Genomic DNA, 19,647 nt, shown 5'->3' on the forward strand with positions numbered 1-19,647 from the left:
CTATGCTCCTTTACCAGCTGCCTCCTCCTCCTTCTGGGATCTCCATGGAAGGAGGATGCTGAAGAGACGTGGAGAAAGGGGGCTTTGTATCTTCCACAGACAGTGACATCTTGCTATCATTGATCTCTTTGGCTGAGGGTAGGGGCCCTCCTACAGTGCCATGCGCAGAAAGTGGACTTTGTCCAGTGTCAGCAAAAGTGGCCCCTGCCCCTCGGGTGATCTGTGTCAGAGAAGTGGTGGCGTCTGCTGTCAGGGCTATGTCAGAAGCCACCTCCATCCCTAGTGATGTCTCCAAGTTCCTAAAGTCAACCGTTTCATAGTCTGTATCCTCTTGGCTTCGATCAGCAAAGGCCACCTCCTCTGTGGCCTGCGGCATTTCACAAGCCACATTTTCTGTGGACGGTAGTCGAGCCATACTTGCTACTCCCTCTTCTTCTTCTTCTTCTTCTTTTGTTGTTGTTGTTGGAGTCTTGCCAGTTATGGCTATTCCTCCCATCTCTGAATGCCCTGTGCTAGAGCTCACTTGCTTAAGGGTCTCTGGCCTCTCACGAGAGATGCTTCCAGCTCTACTGGTTCGTGGGCTCTGTAACCCAGAAACACTCACTTCCTTTGGGGACTCCTTCATGCACTCTGTGGCTTGCTGGTTTTTTCCAGAGAGATAAAAAAACCTCTTCTGCTAGGAGATTTTCTTGGCTTTCCTTCACTGCCTCCAGGGCCTCACCAACAGCAGGGGAGAACATGCGTAGAGAGTCACGAATTCTCTTGGGAAGGCCCCACTTTCGATGCATAATCATCTTCTTTAAGCTGTCTTCCAGGGTCTCCCTAAAATGGGTGGGGAGAAAAGAGGGCTGATTGGTCTGGATTCTCACTTCCTGCCCTCTCCCCTGTGAAGGACAGGCTGGCACCAGTAGAGATGGTGCCAAAGCTTGAACAGATCTTTGCACAGCACCGGGGAGACCCCACTCATGCTGAAGTCTCTTCTTCTTTAAATGATGTTCCAAGATCTCCCTTTGCTCACTCTGGAGATAAGGAGTCTCTTGCTTAAGAGTTTCTGGCCTCTCACGAGAGATGCTTCCAACCCTACTGGTTCTTGGGCTCTGTAACCCAGAAACACTCACTTCCTTTGGGGACTCCTTCATGCACTCTGTGGCTTGCTGGTTTTCTCCAGAGAGATAAAAAAACCTCTTCTGCTAGGAGATTTTCATGGCTTTCCTTCACTGCCTCCAGGGCCTCACCAACAGCAGGGGAGAACATGCGTAGAGAGTCACGAATTCTCTTGGGAAGGCCCCACCGTCGATGCATAATCATTTTCTTTAAGCTGTCTTCCAGTGTATCCCTAAAATGGGTGGGGAGGAAAGAGGGCTGTTGGGTCTGGATTCTCACTTCCTGCCCTCTCCCCTCTGAAAATGGGAAGGCAGTCGCCCTTCTGCTTAAGGCAGGTGCTCTGGGCATCATCCTCCTCACAGCCTCTGTGTAGCGGGTACCCAGCCCCCAGAGCGATTTCAGATGGTTGTGCCGCAAGGACAGCTCAATCTTGTCCAAGTCCTCTGGGCGTCCAAAAGGCAGGAAGTGGCTTCGCTTCTGCTGAGTCCTATGTCCTGGTCGGATTAATTTAGGCAGAGCCTGTTTCAGGAAGAGTGAGGCGCATTGCCAAGAGAATCTGGCCATGGCAGGGATGGCTCCCAGGCGCACCTCCATATGTTTCTTGGCCAGGTGGAGCATCATCTTGTCCAAGACTTCAGGCTGCAACTTGAGAAGAACCTGGGGTTGACGTGGGGAAGAAGTCACCACTGCCCTGGGTTTCCTTGACTCACGTGGTGAAGGTGGCTTCTTCATAAGCTTCTCCTCGAGAGACACTGAGGTCTTCTGGCTGCCTCTGGACTTTCTGGTACTCCTCTTCACAACGAGGTGCCACTTTAAGGTCCCTTGTGTGGCATCTCTCACAAAAGGAATGTTCACGGTCACAAATGCAGACCTCTGTGATGGGAGATTGCCAGATTGGAGATGGGTCACTGCTGAGGCTTCTCGGGACAAATGGAGGAGGTGCTTCCCTGATTTCTGCGGAAGGGATTTGTCCCGGTGAGCTTCGTCTTGGCTCTCCAAGGAACGGTCACTATCACTGAGACTTGAAACCTCCTCCTGGTCTTGCTGGCCACTGGAACGTTCCAGGTCAGAGAGGGAACGGTGTGGCGGCTGCAGCAAAGGAGGACTCCTGGGCGCTTTTTGTAATATGCGCGCCACTTTTGCTGCCTCTACGGCTGTGCGTTCACACAGAGCACAGTCTGCATTGTCACACAGCAGTCTGCGGATGGAGGTACTGCTGGTTCCACCTGGTGGCTGGCCAAGCTGGACGTCTCTCTGCTGGACGGTGGGGCCTGGGAGAGAAAGGGATACAGTGGCTCAGGACGGATGGAAGGAAGCCCTTGTTCACTACAGCACAGATCTAACTAAGTCAGCCATTATAATCCAAGAATTACAGAACTGTAGAACGGCCAAGTTGGAAGAAGAACCCAAGGATCATCTCTAGGGCAAAATCCTGCCAATGCAGGAAATCCACAGTGAAACATCCCTTTCAGGTGTCCATCTATTCTAACCTGTCTTTCAAAACCTCTGGAGATGGAGAGTCCACCAGCCTCTGAGATAGTCTGTTCCACTTCTATGCTTTTTCCACTGCTCATGCTGTTGAGAAGTTCTTTCTTAAGTGAACTCTCAGCTCTCATACTTTGAATCAACCACTTTGGGACTTACCTCTTGGAGCTGCGGAAAAGATTGCTCCATCATCCACAGAGTAGCCCATTAAGATGCCAGATACAGGGGACAGGTATCAGGAGACGGGTATCTAGCTGTGTGCTCCCAGAGGCATCTGATGGGCCACTGTGAAATATAAGAAGCTGGACTAGATGGGCCCTTGGCCTGATCCAGAAGGGCTTATGTTCTTATTTTAAGGTGGCTGTCATACCATCTTGGACTCTTCTTTTCTTGATCCAAACAAACCAAGCACAGCCATTTTTCAGAGGTCTTTTGCCATCTTGATCATCTAACATTTTTTCTTTTGGGTTCTTACTGAGTCTTCTTACACTTTGGACTCTCTCTCTCTGTCTGTCTGTCTGTCTGTCTGTCGGTCTGTGTGTGTGTGTGTGTGTGTGTGTGTGTGTGTGTGTGTGTGTGTGAGAGAGAGAGAGAGAGAGAGAGAGAGAGAGAGAGAGAGAGAGAGAGAGAGGTCAAAATTGAGGGGTTTTCCCCTCCCCTATCCCACCACTGCCCTTTTCTAATTGCTTTTATTATTATTTTTAAAGGCTACAGTTGGTCTTTATTTCCATAACAGTTGTTTTCCTGCTGTGGCTTGCCTGTGTCATCTCCGAAGTCGGTGGGTGTCAAACATGCAGGACTCTTACTCTGGCTAGGCAGTGGATGGGCCAAGCCTGGCTGCTGACTGGGGACACTAAGGAGACATCTCCCATTCCTCCAACACATATATTCTCTGAACATACCTTGGGGGTGGGGGGGAAGGGACAGAAGGCAGCAAGGCAGGTGGTAGGAGCTATATCTCGAAACTGAAGGTCCATCACATGCCCAAATTCGATAGTGCTTCTTAGATCATGGCTCTTGCATTTTTATAGGCCTATAGAAACCTGAGGAGAAATGAGTCCAAGCCACCTCCAAATCTGCTTAGGGTGGTTTGGTCCAAATTTTTATATAAATTGGATTGAACTGTATTTGCACACTCCTAGTGCTCAGTAATAACAATATTGTTGGGTTGTTTTCTTAATTAAATATTGATGGTACGTTCAGATGGGATACCGTGGTTCACGTCCTAAGAGCTTACCTTCTTCATCATCATCATCTTCTTCCCAACTATCCTGGGACTGGCATTCATTTTCCTCATACTCGTCCTGCTCAGAAGAGAAAAGACTTACTTACTTACTTACTTACTTACTTACTTACTTACTTACTTACTTACTTACTTACTTACTTACTTACTTACTTACTTACTTACTTACTTACTTGTTTGTTTGTTTGTTTGTTTGTTTGTTTGCTGCCTTTCCAAAGAAACAAAAACAAAACAGGTGGCCAAGTGACCAAAGGTAAGGAGAGAGAGAGAGTGGAATGGCACAGGATGAACTACATGTTGTATAGCTGGGCTGCTCGCCCATCAAGTCTGAACATACACCATTACCCAGGCATTCCTTCCCCAGTCAGTGTTGTTGTTATTGTCTTTCTGCATTGACTGCTGAATGTTTCTCATATTATTGTTTGGTTTTTAATTGTCTTTATGGATGCTATTGCTGGGGCTGAGGCTATTATTTTCAGCTGGCACAGTTTACTAGGGAGGAGAACAAAGGGCTGGGAGAGCAAATCTCCATTGTGCACCTCAGGAAAGGGATGAGCCAAGATCACCTGGGAACGAACTGTGTGATCTTCGGCAAGCTGCAGAGGGACAATGAAGGATTCAGTGGCAAAGCACATCTAAGTATTTACAACACTTGAAAGTACTTCAGACACGACTTAACAACTAAACAACAACTATTACTGGGTTTGATTTTGATGTGAGCTGCTCTGAGATTTTGCAGTATTGAATGGTATGCAAATACAACAACAACAACAACAACAACAACAACAACAACAACAACAACAACAACAACAACAAAAAACAAGCCCGGTGTGACCGCTCTCACATGGCCTATGAAAGTGCACTGGGCTGTCATTATTGGTGTGAGTCTGGATTTGCTCCTTATTGTCATTGTGGGATTGTGATTTTGACCTGAAATCTCCAGATAGCTTCTTCATTGAGTGAAATGCATGCACTCTACCATGCATATAAAGAAGGCTTTTAAAAAGGGAGAGGTGTCAGTTAGAAAGAAAAGGAAGAGGGGCAGAACAGGTGTCTGTCAATGGGCCTTTGTGAGGAAATGCCAATGTACCCTCCCTGCTCAGAAGAAACAGTACAGCTCAAATGCCAGACAGGTAGAACGAGAGGAGACTGGGGCCCTCACATCCTTCTTGTGGGCTTCCGAGACATATCCAGTTGGCCACTCTGAGAGAAAGTCACCAGATGAGATGTGTGGAATAACAGGCAGCCATTGGGCTGGTTTTTCAATAATAATTTACCTTCCTGAATTGGGTCTCTCTACAGAGAGAACAAAAGGGTAGACATAAAATATAACAAAATAATCCCTGTTGTTTGTTTGCCTGTCTGTTTAGTTTTATGACTATGTCCTTGCCTCAAGAAGCTTACAATCTCAAATTCAACAGGTGGAAAACAAAAGAGAGAGGAGGGTGAGCAGCAGAGGGCTAAGCAAGGGGACAAGATGGCAGAAGTATGACAAAAAGGGTGTTGGGAGCAACGCCATTATGCCAAAGGTGAAGAAGAGCAGAAAGAGGAAGGCCTGGCACCACTGTGGAAGGCTCTGAAGCTGCTGATCAGGGGTGGATGCTGACCAGGAGTGGATGGGAAGTCTGTGGAAGGATTTCCGAAAGGATGTTGTGTGATCCAGGGAAAAATCCAGGGGTGGATGGGTTTTAGTCACAGAATTCTGCAAAGATGTGTGGGGAGCAAAGTGGAAGCCATGTCTGGGGCTGGAGGGGACAGGTTATCAGTTGCTTCTTAATCTGTACAAAAAAACAAGAGTCCTTGTCACACCTCAAAGACTTTGCAGAGTACAGTAATTAGGGATGCGTATCTCTGCAAAGTTACAAATTCATCCATATAAAATTATGTTTGGATATGAAAAGGCAGTGGATGCATTGAGATGAATGGCTAACAAACCCCACAGACCACAGATTTGACATTATAAAGCCTGCCCGGGCTTTAAGATCATTGGGGAGGCCTTTCTTTTTTAGTCTTGCCACCTTCACAGGTGCGTTTAGTGGGGACACAGGAGAGGGCCTTCTCTGTTGTGGCTCCTAGTCTCTGGAACTCCCTCCCACGAGAAGCGAGGCTGGCCCCATCATTGCTGACTTTCTCCAAGCAGGCAAAGACCTTTCTGTTCAGGCAGGCTTTCCCTTAATAACTGGTAGGCTGAGAGAGTTTTTTAAATGAATGGTTGAGCTATGCTGTTTTAAATGTGTTTTAGTACTGGTTTTATTACTGCTTTTAATGTAATACTAGTTTAAATTCTTTAAAAATATTTCTATACATACTGTTATTAGCTTCTACATGTTGTCTTTTTAATGAGGTAAGGCATCTTGAGTTCTTTTTAAGGAGTAAGGAGGGATAAAAATAATTTAAATAAATAGATAAGAAATGAATTATATTGGTGCTCTATTCCCACTAGCATCTACTGATCTTTGGGCTAGAAACTATCATACCTCAGTGGCCATGCTGTCTGCTAGGAACCATAGTAACTTTTTTCCTGAGTTGTGGAAAGGATCCTGTGATGCTGAGACAGGCTTTCCTCTTGGCCTGCTGATACCGACCAGATAGGTGGGATATAAATAAAACAAACAAACAAACAAATAAATAAATAGATACTCACCTCCAATGGGTCCGTGTGAGACAAGACTGGTTGTCTCAGGGAGCGATGATTGGCATTTCCTCTTGGTGAGGAATGGAAGATGTATTTCCAGACTCTGCCAATAATCCCGTTCCACACCAAGAGTCCACCAAGGTTCACTGTGGTGAGGAGGGTAAACAGGGCTAATGTGACGTTGCAATACCAAACCACCCAGCCATTCTGAGAAGGAAGGGACAAGATGCAGTGTGCTGCCTTCATCTTTCCAATCAAAGAGAATACTCTCCGAGGTGTGGAAACAATTCCATTCCCTATGTATGAGCCAATAGAAGCATTCTGAGGTGCGTCACAAAGGAAGGAACAGTTCTTCATGCGCTTCTAGAACCAACAATCAAGAAGGACCCACTTGTGTTCTCTCCAGCCTGTTTGAGCTTAATGGCATCCCATCATTCCATTCCATTATTTATATCTTGTCTTTCTTGCAAATAAGATTCAAAAAGGCTTCCAGTATTAAAACAGATATCAAAATCTAAGAATACACTGAATCATGACAATATTAAAAACTAATTTAAACGGTACCATATTAGCTTAAACAATTGCAAAAACATATTAAAACATTATCGAACCTATTAAAAAAGATCACGACAGTGGAAAAGCCAGTTATCTACTTAGATTTATGTTGATAGCTGTTTTGGGAAGTGTTCAAGATCCTACAGCTTTGCACTGTTGCAGTCAATCAAACATGGAGAGGGCCTTCTCTGTTGCTGTTTCCACATTTTGGAACTCTCTTCCACAGGAGGCCAGGCTAACTCTATCTTTGCAGTCCTTCTGAAAGCTGGTGTTGTATTTGCTTGATCCTTTTTATGATGTGTATACTTAATTAGCTTTAAATATTATCTTTTAATGGTGTAAGCCACCTTAGCTCCTCTTTAAGGAGAAAGGCAGGGTAAAAACACACACACACACACACACACACACACACACACACACACACACACACACACACACACACACACACACACACACACACACACACACAGAGAGAGAGGCATATGTCAGCAATTTTAGCACTACATCTGAAAAATGGTGGTCCGTGATTAGAGATGGGCATGAATTAAAAAATGAATCACCAAATTCATTCAAAAATCACTAATTTATCCATTTGTATTTGTATGAATCAATGCCTCCGATGAACATGAATCAATGAAGTTATAGTGCTTTTTGATTTGTTGATTCATTTGGCTGTAACATGACCCCCCCCCCCAACACCTAGAGACAGCACGGGCTGTAAAGTGAAAAATGAACTGATGAATCGATTTGTTGATCCATCAGAAAAAAAATCAAAAATTCATAATTCATGATTAATCACGAATCAAACTGAATCACTATTTTTCTGATTTGTGCCCATCTCTATTTCTGATGGTTAGCCATGAAACATAATCCACGAAGCGCCAGGAACTAATTGGAAAATTGAACCAGTTTGCAGTTTAGGCTTCTTGCCTGGCGGCTACCTGCTCCTGCTGCACCGTCACTGTCATGCCCTAGCCAGAACATGAACGCCACCACCATGCTGCTGAGGTGGATTGGAGACCAGACAAACATCTACCCCAAGGAATTGCAGAAAAGTCTTCAAGAGCTCCAAGACTCATCTTGTCTATATGGTAGCCAGTTTTTCCTTCAGAGCAGGATTGGGATTTCTTACCGCATTGTGATTCTGAATTCTGGGGAGAGTTTGTAGATTCATTTTGAGTCAAGTTAAATTCATTGGAAGCAGCGGCTTGACAGAACTTTGTCCAATCCAGGCCTACCATTTCTGTGCAGCCACTTCCCTTCTTGCATATCCTGAAGAATGTGATTCCTGGGTTCTCTTTGTGACTGGGAGCATTGGCTAGCAAATTATTCGTGTGGTAAAAGAGAAGGGACCTCTCATGAAAAGATTTATTGTTGCTTTTATGTCCCTTCTTTTCCATCTGCTGGTGGGGGAGGAGAGCCCCTTTGTCCTTATTAAGCCATCTTGGCAAGGATTTATATAATTGTTAAAAATTGGAAGTTTTAAATGTTTTTAAGATATTCTTTCTGTTACGTATGTTTTTATTATGTATGTAAGCCGCCCCGAGTAGACTTTGTCTAGAGGGGCGGGGTAAAAATCAAATAAAAGTAAAGTAAGTAAAGCCTGACATTCAGAAGAAAGGATGCCTATTCCTTCATTTGACGGCAAGCAGCTGCTTAAAAGAAAGGAAAAAAGGAGGATATGGCCAACTCTTAAGATGGCTGGCCTGAATGTCATGACGAATTTGGGTTCAAATCATGGCAGAAGGAGTCTTGGTAGTGGTGGGTTGGATCATGTCCAGCTCTCTGTTTGCCTAGAAAGGACGAATGCAGCTTGGAGTTCAGGATCAAGGGCAGATTTTTGTGAAGGAGGAACCTACTGTTTCTAAATTTCCAGTTCTCTGTGATCTCATATAGGACATCCTAGATCAAATCTAACACCACTATTGTCACCAGATGAGATGCATTTCTTGGCAACCTCCCTTCCCCATTCTTGAAGATAACATGCACACCATGGTTTAATTGAAACCTTCCACTTCTCTTCCCTCCCACTTAATTTTCAGTTTTCGCCTGGTGAAGACTAGACTACACTCTTGAAAGTTTGTGCATTTTTGTTCGGTTCTGCACACATTTTTGATACCTATTGGCAGGGCCGGACTGGGACCAAAAATCGGCCCTGGCATTTAGAGCACACAGGCCCACCGGCTGTGGGGACACAGGCCCACCTGTTGTGGGCTCCATTCACGATATTGTGGCGCGCTGAAAGGGCGTTGCTGGTATAGTGGTATTGGTACATGCTTACGAGTTCTCCCTATCCCAATCATTGCCCTGGTTGTATAAATAACAAGGAGCATCAGTAAATCTAAACCTATAAAATCATCACGTTTAACAAAAAGTGTAATTAGAGCCAGCGTTTGTGCAAAGACATTCTTCTGTGGTCACATGGCCAGTGCGACTTAGACACGGAACGCTGTTCCCTTCCCACCGAGGTGGTCCCTATTGATCTACTTGCATTTGCATGCTTTCGAACCACTAGGTTGGCAGGAACTGGGGCAAGCGACGGGCACTCACACTGTCGCATGGATTTGATCTTATGACTGCTGGTTTTCTGACCCTGCAGCACAGGCTTCTGCGGTTTAGCCCACAGCGCCACCACATCCCTCAAACAAAGTAATAACCACAACTAAATTTTTTAGATGTTTCTATTTTTCCAAAGTCTTGCATGGGTCTGTGAGACTTGTTGTAAACCTGCCATTTCTTGTGACTCTTTAATCTGAAGACCTGCAGCACTTTCACTACCCCAGTCTTGCAAAAGAAGCAGCATTTCAAGGTCAACAGAGGCACAGACCTCCAGAGCATGTCAAAAAGCTCACAGACTCCCTCCACTGGTGCTTTAAAGTGGGGTAGAGAACCTATTGTATGACTTTCAATAAGGCTTGACTGTCTGGTAACATGATGTGAAGACCTTTGAGAAATGCAACATCCAATTTTTAGAGAAAGATCAGAGAGGAAAATATATATATAATTTTAAAAAAATATATTTTGTGCTGAGAATTTTCCCAATCTAATATTACAGAAAAGGCCAGCTTTCATTTTATGTTGGAATCAGTATTGGAACAAAAATATTGTCAGTCTTTTGTATTTATGTCATACTCTATTTGTAACACAAGGTGTTTAAAAAAAGCTTTTTTGCTCTTAATAACTACATGACAGGAAGAAATTCAACAAGTAAATGTTTCCCTGTCTTGAAATGCAGTAATAGGGGGCTTTGAGGAAGGGGGGCTTCAGATTGCTTTATTTATAACTGCCAAGCATCTATTAAAATGCCTTTGTTAAAGATAAGCTAACCACCCTTGATTTCTGATTTCATTGTCTTCAACCACTATCATGCTCTTATATTCCAACACACATTTAAAGCATGCAAGGAGTCATCCCTTGCACGCTGATAAGGACAGCCTTGTTTCCAGCAACCTGAAGCTTAAAATCAAAATGTTTTCACTGATGCCCCAGTTCCTGTTTAGACATTTTAGCATGTCTTGACCTATAAATAATTGACATCCATACAGAATAGATACGCTTCTTCCCTATTTCCTAACTAGAAAGGGTAGCTGTTTTTCTGTTGTGTGTGAAGTTTGTGGTATCTTGAATTTGTCTCTTGAGCCTCATCCTTTGCTTAACCCTGGCATGGATCAAGCTACTGAAAGTGGAGCTTAGCTGTGAATGGTATTTGTTGGTAGCTTTATTGTGTAGTAGGGACGTGGTGGCACTGCGGGTTAAACTGCAGAAGACTCTGTGCTGCAAAGTCAGAAGATCAGCAGTCGTAAGATCGAATCCACGTGATGGAGTGAGCTCCCATCACTTGCCCCAGCTCCTGCCAACCTAGCAGGTCGAAAGCATGTAAATACAAGTAGATAAATAGGTACCACCACGGTGGGAAGGTAACGGCTTTCTGTGTCTAGTCACGCTGGCCACGTGACTATGGAAACTGTCTACAGACAAACACTGGTTCTATGGTTTGGAGACGGGGATGAGCACCGCGCCCTAGAGTCAGACACGACTGGACAAATTGTCAAGGGTAACCTTTACCTTATTGTGTGCTGCTTTTTTCAGCTTGCATTATCAGTGTAATAATGTTTCTATGCCACATTGAGTTATTTAGGAAAAATAGCATATATTTGAGCCATAATCCTATTGTAGAATACTGTAGTGATTTCCACAAATTTTTGGCTCTCTGTTGTTTGTCCAGGGATGCAACTAAGTGAATGGTCTGGATATGTGCTGATGGAGTAACCACACACACCAAGTATGCACATTGCACATGGCTACATAGGATGGGAGAACATAAATTAAGACAGGCTAGAGCTTAGTAGCAGCATACGTGCTGGTCCCAGGTTCAAAGCTTCCAGGTCTGGGAAACTTTCTGATCTGTAATCCTAAAGGCAATGTAGACTGGGAGTGGCGGGGGGGGGAGCATCACTGGCCCTCCAGATATTTTGGAAGTCATATTACAAAGGCCTCAGCCAGCATGACCAATGATGAGGGATTGTGGGAGTTATCATCCAAAGCAACTGGAGAGACATTAAGGTTGCTGACTTCTGGTATAGACAATCAGTGCTAGACGGTCCAGTGGTTATTGTTTTCTCTATATCTGACTTAAGAACTAAGTAGATACCCTGACTTTTCTATGTTCGGAAATGAATTTTTATTCTGTGGGGCTTGCTTCATGATAATAAAAGATGTGTTACCTTGGGCTTGCAAGACATGTTAAGAAGAAGAATGAAGAATGCCTGAGAGGAGAGAGGTTCAGACCTCCATTGCCATTCCAGTCTATCCCGGATATGTGTGAAGGTCCCTTCCTAGCTGTACCTTTGGGAGTGGCTGCTCGTGGTCTGAACTGGAGGAAGGGCAGAAACTCCTCATCCCAGACTGGCATGATGTGTCTGTCCCTCATGCTCACATCGCGGCCCACCTGTGACTTTTGGGAAGAAGCAGGACTTTGAAACGCAACCCATTTTCAGCAAGTACTGTATCTCACCAAACAGGAGGAAGGAACAGATCTGGGGTCCCTTGGAAAGATAGCTACTCCATATCCAAATAACTCGGCCGGCTTTGGGTTCTAATTTACTTGGACCTGAGTGGAAGTGGGGTTGCCAATTAACTGCTCTGCCTCAGACATCAAATGTCTTGGGCTGACCCTGAGATCAGCCATTGATCCTGATTTTTAATGTCAGATCAATCCTGGAATCTATGATGGCTGTATCTAAAGCCGCCTCATCCTACCAAGGTTGACCATATTTTTTTCTCTGTCTTAACAACTGGATTCCTTCCCCTCTGCCCAAGCTTCTGTGATGAGACATGTCAGAACAGACAAGAAACCTTTCAGAATAATGTTGATTACTTGACATTATACTCTTAAGCATACCTGATTAAGGGGGAGGGGGGAATCAAACCTGAGCCAACAGAGTGTTTGTGAAATAACTATGTGCAGACAGTGGAGAGCCTGCAAATTGGTACGTTTCTCACTCACCCATGTGGAATCTAAAACTGTTTTGCTTTCTTGGCAGTCTGGTTTCATGGGCTATGGGCATCAACTCTGGCCCAATTTTTAAGATACTGTATTTGCCTTAACTAAATTTTATACCATCTTTGTGTGATGAAGTGTTCTGGAGAGCTCAAAATCTCATCTGACCAGCAAGCCAAAAAAAAAAAAAAAAAAAAAAAAGTGCCCAGTCCAGAGACAATATTCTATGAATAGATCACACATATGTATACTGTACTTTTTGTATTATACTCTGGCCTGCAGTTTTAGTGATACTGAAGGAAAAATGTCCAAGTGAACAAAATACAGCTTGCATTCTCGAAGGCTTTCATGGCCAGGATCCCATGGTTGCTGTGGGTTTTTCAGGGTTGCTTGTCCATGTTCTGGAGGTTTTTCTTCCTAATGTTTTGCCAGCCTCTGTGGCCGGCATCTTCAGAGGACAGGAGTCACAGACAGCCACTTCTGTCCTCTGAGGATGCCGGCCACAGAGTCTGGTGAAACGTTAGGAAGAAAAACCTCCAGAACACAGCCAAACAGCCTGAAAAAACACTACAACAACCAAAATAGAGCTTACTTCTGAGTAACCAGGCATAGCCTGTGGACCAAGATGCTCCTCTCAAAACCTTATGAGGGGAAGGGAGGTCATGCCAATCACTGCTCTGTCATAAATGTGCTCCTGGAGGAAATCTTTGCAGATACCCCGTGGGTCCTAGATCAAATCAAGCTTGATCTATCTCTGGAGGCAAAAAGTAAGAAAATGGAGACTGTCCTACTTTAGGCACATCATGAGAAGGTGAGATTCTGTGGAAAAGACAATCGTCCTGGGAAAGGCGGAAGGCAGCAAGAAAAGAGGAAAAGCAAATATGAAATGGACTGACTCCCGACAGGCTTAAGTTTACAAGAGCTCAGCAGGGCAGCTGAAGGCGGGGCATTTTCGAGGTCGCTCCTTCATAGCCGATACAGTATTCCTATACAGTATTCCTCATTTCAGGCGGTCCGCGCGCCGCTATTCTCCTGCCACCCCCCCGCGCCCGAACCTCAGCAAGCCCCGCACCTCCAAGGTGAACAGGGGCGGCAGGTTGAAAGTGAGGCGGCGTCGGCGTCTCCACACACACACACACACACACACAGCCCCCCACCCCACCCCGTCTGTGCAGCTCGCGCGCGCCACACGGCTCCGCCAAGAGGGCCGAGCGGGGAACCAGGAGACGCCGCGGGTTGCTCGGCTGCCCGCTGCCGTCGCCACTTTTTTCCCGCCTCCCTCCATTGGCTGCAAAAGGGAGCCAAGGCGGCGCCCGCCCGGCTTTTTTGTAAAGCTGCGGCAGCGAGAGGAGAGCGGAGAGGAGCGGAGCAGAAGGGGAGGCAGTGGCCGTTGCCACCGCCGCAGGGCTCGCCTTCTCTGCTGACGGTAGCGAGGGCGGCGGGCGGCCAGGGCAGAGCAGAGCAGGCGGCGCAAGCCCGCATGGGGCTCTGCTGCTCCATGTCTCCGAAGGGGCTCCCGTGAAGTCAGTCGTCCTGTTCCCGCCAAGGAAGAGAAGGAGGACGACGAGGAGGAGGAGGGATGCGGCCAGTTGGCGGCGGGGGCGGGGGAATGGCTGCGTCTGGCCCGGGCTCGGGAACAGCAGGCACCGCCGATAGAGGGATGTATGCAGCACCTCTGCGCTGAGGCAAGAACCAGCCTTTCTGACCATCGGCCCTTCTGGCATTTGCCAGAAACGCCAGATGGCCAGTCCGGCCCTGCCTATTGGTTTGCCCTATAAAGGCATCACCTCAGTATGTAGTCTGGAAATTGTTTTGGCTCAAACAGCTGCCATTGCTTTTGCTTATCCAGGATTATTTTCTCAACTTTTTGTGGTAGACAATGGCAGCGTATAGGATCTCTACTTCATGGTGGCCAAGATGGTGTTTTATGGTAGACCGCTGGGGGACTGCAGTTTCCTTAGGAAATATATGATGTCTCTTACCTAACTGAGGTCATAGATGGCATGTGTCTGAGAAATCACCTGACAAATCATCCCTTTCTTAAATCCAATCCCAAATACTCCGAATAGACACTTTTTTAAAAAAAAAGTGAGTTCTGTAGATCCATCCATAACTCGACAATTTCATTTATTAGTGTGGAACTCAGATAATTTATTTGCCCCTTAAAGATTTTCCAGATAGCTTCACTGATTTTATTCCTGCTTCTGAGCCTGACAATTGGGCAGTACAAGACTCATTCATATATTCTTAAGTCTCTTTTTATTGAGACAGTTTAAATTTGAAAAGTATACATTCCAAAAAGCAATTATGTCAAAAGTATAAAATTCTAGCCACTTGTACATAATACTAGGGATATAACTTCCTTTACCTAAAAAGAGATCTAAGCTTATTAATAACAACGAACAAACAGCAACAAGAGTAACATCTCTTACTGTAGAAGGAATATAAGGTGTGTGCATGTTTGGCCTGGATAAGGTGAAGAACCAGGGAGAGAGTTAGTTAATAAAGACAATTAAAAACCAAACAATAATATGAGCAACATTCAGCAGTCAATGCAGAAAGACACCAGCAACAATACTGACTGGGGAAGGAACGCCTGGGTAACGCTGTATGTTTAGACTTGATGGGCTCTACAACATGTAGCTCATCCATTTCAGAAACTGTAAAACCTCCCTTGGCTAGCAAGACCAAGAGGAGGTTTCCAGTCTCAGCGAGAGCGGCCGTTCCTTGGAAAGCCAAGATGAAGCTCACTGGGACAAATCTCTTCCACAGAAACCAGAGAAGCACCTCCTCCATTTCTCCTGAGAAGCCTCAGCAGTGACCCATCTCCAATCTGGCAATCTCCCATCACAGAGATCTGCATTTGTGATCACGAACATTAGAGATGCCACACAAGGGACCTTAAAGTGGGACATCGTTGTGAAGAGGAGGACCAGAAAGTCCAGAGGCAGCCAGAAGACCTCAGTGTCTCTCGAGGAGAACAAGCTTATGAAGACGCCGCCTTCTAGGGAGTCACCAAACCTCTTTGGGAAGAGGCACATAGAACAAAGCAAACATTCATCACTGAGAAGTCATGTAGCCAAAAAAGCTTTTGAGGTCCAGAAGGAACTAGTTGACCCTCTGTTTCATCTCTCTCAGGCAACTGGAAACCAGATGAGGAAACAGCATGGCCTTCCCAAAGTTATCCCCCTTGGGCTGAAGGCCCAGCAGCCACGATGCCAAGAGCTTGCTTTTGTGGAGGCAGGCGTCCTGGTTCGTATTGAATTCAACATCATTCACAAAAATGTGACTGCCAGATTGGGCCTGCCCACTCTCTACAGTAAGTCTCTCTCTCGTCTCTTCAAAGATGGCAAGTTTCAGCTACGCTGTCCTCCCATACCCAGCAAGGGCACCACATTTGACTTCACCTCCACAGAGACCCCCTTTCTTGACCGGGGAATGCGGGCTGAGCCTGAGTGGCATGTGAGAAGGAAGAAGCTGCATCACGTATGGGGAACGCCCATGCTTGTTCAGAAATCCCTGCGCCGCCTTTTCCCAACACTGCCCAATGTGAAAACACCCGGATACCTGGATGTGACTGTTTTCCCAGCTCAGCTCTCCTTCCTGAGTCATACCACCATACAAGAACGAGAAAGAAATGTGGCAAAGAGAGCCATTCACAAGCAATGGTGTTTGCCCAGGAGAGTCCTCAGCTCTCTCAGGCTGATCTGCCCAGAGATGGCGAGTATTGAAGGCCCACAATGTGAGTCAAGGAAACCCAAGGCACTGGTGACATCTTCCCCATGTCAACCCTGGGTTCTTCTCAAGCTGCAGCCTGAAGTCTTGGACAAGATGATGCGCCACCTGGAAAAGAAACATATGGAGGTGTGCCTGGAAGCCATCCCTGCCATGATGAGATTCTCTTGGCAATGCGCCTCACTCTTCTTGAAACAGGCTCTGCCTAAATTAATCCAGCCAGGACATAGGACTCAGCAGAAGCGAAGCCACTTCCTGCCTTTTGGACGCCCAGAGGACTTTGATAAGATTGAGCTGTCCTTGCGGCACAACCATCTGAAATCGCTCTGGGGGCTGGGTACTCGCTACACAGAGGCTGTGAGGAGGAGGATGCCCAGAGCACCTGCCTTAAGCAGAAGGGCGACTGCCTTCCCATTTTCAGAGGCGAAGCTGCCATTCCTGCAGGAGCAAGAAAGAGGAGACTTAGAGATTCATATCATAATAATGATAGTAGAAACAAAAAAAGATTAGTTCAAAGCAACACAATTTTAAGAACAATTAAAAGTCAAACAATAAGCAGAAAATATCTACTTTGAACCCATAGTGCCCATTAATTAGGATAAAGCCCGGCAGCAATCCCAATGGGGATAAACCTAGGGTTTTATTTTTTAAAAATCATTTTTATTTATGACGTCATCCAGTTTAAACCAGCTTAAAACTATACGTCGGCAGCTGCAATCAGAAATACTTGCTTAGGTTGGAAGTCCACTTTCTTTTCCCCAAATAACTAGGTCCTACTAAGGCGTTCGTTGTTGTTTAGTCATTAAGTCGTGTCCGACTCTTTGTGACCCCATGGACCAGAGCACGCCAGGCCCTCCTGTCTTCCACTGCCTCCCGGAGTTGGGTCACATTCATGTTGGTAGCTTCGGTGACACTGTCCAACCATCTCGTCCTCTGTCGTCCCCTTCTCCTCTTGCCCTTACACTTTCCCAACATCAGGGTCTTTTCCAGGGAGTCCTCTCTTCTCATGAGATGGCCAAAGTATCGGAGCCTCACTTCAGGATCTGTCCTTCCAGTGAGCACTCAGGGTTGATTTCCTTCAGAACGGATAGGTTTGTTCTCCTTGCAGTCCAGGGGACTCTCAAGAGCCTCCTCCACCATCACAATTCAAAAGCATAAATTCTTCAGCAGTCAGTCTTCTCTATGGTCCAGCTCTCATTTCCATACATCGCTACTGGAAAAACCATAGCTTTGACTATGCGGACCTTTGTCAGCAAGGTGATGTCTCTGCTTTTTAAGATGCTGTCTAGGTTTGTCATCTCTTTTCTCCCTAGAAGCAGGCGTCTTTTAATTTCGTGGGTGCTGTCACCATCTGCAGTGATCATGGAGCCCAAGAAAGTTAAATCTGTCACTGCCTCCATATCTTCAATCCCAGTGTATACCCCATGCTTTTGGGACTCAGGAGAGTTGGGCTGGGTCTTCACAGGGCATTCTTAGAACGGCTAGGAGTGAGATAACAGTGGGGTTGCCTTCATGGGTCAGTTTCTTGACAATTATGTCCTCAAAAACAATGGTGGAAGCCAATGTATTTATACACATAGTGTGCTAAGAAGTCGTCCCAGGTAAAACCTTCATTTATAGCAGTGGTTCTTAACCTTTGTTACTCAGATGTTTCTGAACTGCAACTCCCAGAAACCCCAGCCAGCACAGTTGGTGGTGAAGGCTTCTGGGAGTTGCAGTCCAAAACTCCTGATTAACCCAAGGTTAAGAACCAATGATTTATAGGCTGGAATTTGTAAATGTATCTGAATCTAGCTGTCTTCCTCAACGAATTATTATTATTTTTTGCCCCTACAATAGCCACTTTGTGAACAGTGGCAGAGTGTCAAGGGGAATCCAAGTGTTCTGACACTTTTTTCATTTGTGTGGGAGTTTTTTTAGATGTGTTTCTGTTGTGAATTTGCAGGCATAACATAGGGATTTGTAAACATATCCCTGTGTTGTCCAGCAGGGAGATGCAATGGAACCACGATTGCAAATTCCCTTTGCTTTTTTTTTTAATGGACCAAGATGAGTAAGAGATCTAAAAGAAGCCACAAACGATGGTACACATTTAAAAATAATAATAATAAAATAGTTTTCACAAAAGTCAAGTTGGTCTTTGCATCATGAGAGGGAGAATCACTGGGAACAGCTAGAATACTTCTGGATAGCTCAGTGTTTTAGGTATCTGAGCCTGAGGTCGGGAGTTTGATTCCTCACTGTGTCTCCTTGAAAAGGCTGCACTCCGTGAGCCATACATAAGATCCCTTCCAGCTCTGCAGTTCTAAGATGAAGATTATGATGGCGATGATTACAACAGCAAAGAGTTGCAAAATGCAGGGAAAGAAAAGAGGATGCTGCAAAGGGATTTTTAAATCCACTGGTGTAATCGAGCTACATTGCACAGTGCCAAGACTTTGTAAGGATTAGTAAGGAAGTGAGATCATGTGCCACCCTCTTCCCCATCATAGCTTTATTTTTCCTTCCGAACTTGGCTGCAATCCTCATATTACACAGGGTGGTAGTTCCAGCAACGTTCTCTTGTGTGTGCTGACTTTCTTCAACAGCAAAGTATATGAAAAGGTTCTTGGTCTTGAATGGGCCCTTAAGATCCATTAGCTTTGCAAAAGAGCTGCTCCTGGTAGAAACAAAGATTATTGGAACTGGATAGCTCAACAAAGTTGCTTGCTTTTGGGGACCATTCTGGAGGTTGAATATACAGCTGTGGGGCCAAAAGAAATTGGAAACAGCTGTACTCTGAAAGGGGAGGGACAAAATAAAGAGATATGCTGGGAAATGAGTTTTATTCGCTTGAAAAACGTTGCCACATAACCCTTCATTTAAGAGACCTTGTTTATCCTGATTTCTTAAAAAATGTTTTAAAAAAAAGAGAATGAAATACAAAAAGAAGAAATAGAAGATAAAATAGAAGTGGTGGTGGTGGACATGGAGACTATGTGTACACTTCGAACGAGGAGAAAAATGCTGAAATATACCAACATATTTCCATGCAAGACTGCTTAACTATTACCCTGCTCCACGACAAAATTGCTTCACAATGAGGTTTTTGCTATCGCAAAACAATGTTTTAAAGGGGGAAATCAGCTTCACGACGATCGGTTCCCTGCTTCGGGAACCGATTCTTCGCATTACAACGATCAAAAACAGCTGATCGTCGGGTTTCAAAATGGCCGCCTGCTATTTTCTGGACCTATTTCCGGAAGACGGCGACTGAAAATGGCTTCCCCTGTGGAGGATCTTCAGTGGATGATGAGTTATTTCGCCCATTGGAATGCATTGAACCGGTTTTCAATGCATTTCAATGGTTTTTTTCTTTCGCTTGACGACGATATCACTTAACAGTGATTT

Source organism: Pogona vitticeps, chromosome 2, assembly GCF_051106095.1.
Source record: "Pogona vitticeps strain Pit_001003342236 chromosome 2, PviZW2.1, whole genome shotgun sequence".
Classification (NCBI taxonomy): Eukaryota; Metazoa; Chordata; class Lepidosauria; order Squamata; family Agamidae; genus Pogona; species Pogona vitticeps.